This window comes from Trichosurus vulpecula, chromosome 1, assembly GCF_011100635.1.
Source record: "Trichosurus vulpecula isolate mTriVul1 chromosome 1, mTriVul1.pri, whole genome shotgun sequence".
Lineage (NCBI taxonomy): Eukaryota > Metazoa > Chordata > Mammalia > Diprotodontia > Phalangeridae > Trichosurus > Trichosurus vulpecula.
In genome coordinates this window covers 429,491,316-429,494,863 of record NC_050573.1, presented here as the reverse complement: position 1 = coordinate 429,494,863, position 3,548 = coordinate 429,491,316, and the positions used below count along the sequence as shown (strand labels likewise).

At 34.9% G+C, this 3,548-nt stretch overlaps 1 pseudogene; it reads left to right on the top strand.

Annotated features, from left to right (window-relative positions):
- The first annotated feature begins 1,205 nt into the window (after positions 1-1,205).
- Positions 1,206-1,846, top strand: LOC118839470 (annotated as a pseudogene).
- The last annotated feature ends 1,702 nt before the right edge of the window (positions 1,847-3,548 follow it).

Sequence of the window (3,548 nt, the reverse complement as noted above, 5' to 3'; positions counted from 1 at the left end):
ATTGATCTATGATTAGATAGTGACAAACTGGGATTTTGACAGGGAGAACTATTTTGTACAATTTGGCCAACAGGGAGATAATATGTTATCTCTAGGGTGAGAGGGGGAAGAAAAAAAGCAAAAAAAGAAGAAATTTACATGATAATTTTGTATGTTTAGAGGGAATAGAAGGTCGTACATGGTAGATTTGTAATTTCATGTGCAATCATCTTTTTTATTGTACAGTGTTACAGAAATGCTTGTTCTGTGAATTGAAAATAAAATAAATTTGTAAAACAAAAAAGGAAGTAAGTCTATTCAATCAATATACATTATATAACATGTATTACATATATGCAATATATGAACATGTATGTGAATGTATGTATGTGTATATGTACACTCCCTCTCTGTCTCTCTGTCTCTGTTTCTTTCTCATCTATTTATCCATACTTAGGAAGAATACAAAAATACTCAAATCATTTCGGATTTGTTTAACTTGTTATATTTTTTTTCAAAGCACTTCACCGTGATCTCCTTTGAACTTGACAACTTTCTTGTGAGGTAGGCAGCTATTATTAACTCCATTTTACATATGAGTAAACTGAGAGAGGTACAGAGACATGAAGTCACCCAAAATCTCATCATTCAATTATGTCCAGGTCAAGCTTGACCTCAGGGCACTTAACTGCTAGTTGTCAAGGTTTAGTCATTTGAAATAATCTTCACATGTAGAGCTAGAAAAGGTATAGGTTTACTTATTCTCTCTTCAAAAGGAAAAGTGAGCCAATAATGATACACAGTCAAACAAAACAAATTCCATGAATGGTTGTATGTAAATATATATGCATATTATATGTGTGCATAGATATATAGGTACACGACAATATATGTCTATCAATCTATTATCTATCACTCTATCTTTCTATCTGTTTCTATGTCTCATTCTGCAAACTAAATCTATCTTCTTTCTTAGATTTGCTCCAATTGTACTGCCTTGACCTACATCTTGTCTCCTTATGCAGTAGGGAATCTTCTTACATTATGTCCACAATTCTAATATCTGATGAAATGCATCTTTCACAAAGAAGTTGTTCTTTAAATGTGTATAGATTATTTTTTCATGAATATTTCTTCTTCAGAGAAAATTTCATTTAAAATATCCTCCATGAAAGCAACAAAGACTTTATTAAAAGTACAGTATAGAGATAGGACCCAGTCTTAAGATGATAGTACCCAGCAGAGCCATGGCCTCAGATGAAGACCACAGCTTCTGCCCTTGGCTGGACATTTGTCTGGAGGTGCTGGAGGTGGACCTGGCTGATATGGTGCCTACATCCAGGGAATCCTACAGGAGCATGACAAAGAGAAGAGGTTAGGCTGGCTGCAGGGAATCCTGGCCCCCTTCCTGGCAGAGGACTCACTTCTTGCTATCTGCAGGGAGATTATTGAACTGTAGTCCGATACCCCATTATCACCAAAGATAAAAAAGAAAAGATGAATATAAACCTTTGCCACCTGTATTTAGAAATGGATATTGATTGTGGTGAAGCCAAAGATGGGATCAAAGGAGGAGAAGCATTGGAAAGTCACCCTTTTGGCTCAGTTTAATGTGACAGATGAGGAGGAAGCAAATGAGAAAGGTGGGTCAGTTGTTACTACAATAAACATTGGGTCTGAAAAATCTCTTTTCTGAAATACTAATATATAAGATGTCCTGAATGATTAAAAATTGGAACAAGATTCACTGCAGGATGAGTCTTGGGGGTAGAAGGAACAGGACATGCTGAAAAAGGAGAAAAACAAGCTGGCCAAGCAAGAAAGAAAGGAAGAGAAGAAAAAGACCCAGAAAGGGGAGTTCAAATAGTAACATTCTGCTCGTCTCTTCCTCCCCAAGGACTTGATCAAAGGAAGAACTGGTCTTGTATATACTGTATATTTTTAGAAACAAGAGAAATCCAGGTGGCTTTCTTAATGCATTTCCTCCCTTGTTTACACACGTCTAAATTCACAAATACTTAATTACAAAATGTGCCATGTCATTTGCGGTGTGGGTAACTTTGGATTATTGTAGCTAATGTCTGTACCAAAGATTTGAGAAGGCATGACTTACTATTTTTTTAGGAAATCAATTCCTGTGATTATTCTATTAAGCATTTAAGAATTTTCATCTTGCCCTTCTTTTTTGTCTGGAAAACTAGGTTCATAGCCCTTAGGAGTGAGTAGGATTGGGATGGATAGTACTCTCCATGATGGAATGTAGAGTAAAAGTTTGCTTTGAGACAGCAGTTAGCTATAAAATGCAGTATCCTTTATTTCTGTTGAATAAAGTAGAAAGCTGAATGTAGAGATACATCTGAACCTAGATTTTATTTTTTTAACGGTATGTAGCAGCAGAAGCTTAAGTCAAGGAAATGGAGGTAGTTATGGATGTTTAAAACACATGCACACACACATACACACACACAGTATGACTACCACATGTCAGTGCAAGGCTATTTAAATACATAGCTAAGAATTTAGCTAGAACCATTATTCTTTTTTTCTCAATGTGATAGTAGAAAGCTTGGTACCATTACAACCTTAGGACTCACATCTAAATATAAGCAAAACACTTCTAGTGGTTCCTATTTTAACAAATCAGGGAAGGGTAGGGTGAGGTCATCTCTAATTGAAACTTCTAGCAACATTAGGTAACCAATAATGAGGTTGACTTCTCTTGGTCCACCTTCTCATTCTTCCAGTAACATTGAGGGAGAAATATTTATCCAGGGCTGAATATTTGTCCAAATTTGAGTTCTAGGAAAGTACCAATGCCTATATTATTGGTAAGTACATTTGGAAGGGTCAGATGCCTGCAAAAAGTCTCCATCTCTCCTTTTTTTCACTGGTCAAATTTAGTTGCAAATAACTTCCTTTTGATTATAATCAACTACTGACCATAAAATAACCTAGAGAAGGCACTTTCAATGAAGAACAGAATTAAGGCCTGTTTTGTATAATTAATTACATTAGAGTAATGGATATTTTTATTTGTGTGTAGATAATAAAATAATGCTTGGTGAAGGCATAGCATTTCAGAAATGTAGGAATGTTCACATTTTCAACATTTTTTTTCAAATAAACTTTTAACACAAATTAAAAAGTGAACATATTCCTAGGAAAAACATACATTGCTGTCTTTTCCCTTCATTAGTCTGTCTGTTCATCAGTCGACTGTTCATTGAACATACAACATGTACAGCACTAAGCTAGGTGTTTGGTTTACACGTATTTGTATTATCCCATAATGAAAAATACACTTCATGATTTTGTGAGAAGACAACAACTGATCCACTCAATGAGCATTTATTATACTTGTATGCTGTATTACATTTAACACCAGTCTGTTATTGTCCCTGACCACCTTTGGATCTGAGTGTGAGATGTGGCTGCAAAAGAAATGTAGTTTTAATAAACTCTTTTAAGCTTTAATTTAATAAGTCAAGAGTCTTGATATAACAAACAGCACACAGTCTATTTGAAGTTTAGAGCAAATGTATTCTTATTTCAGATATGGAGAGAAGCAA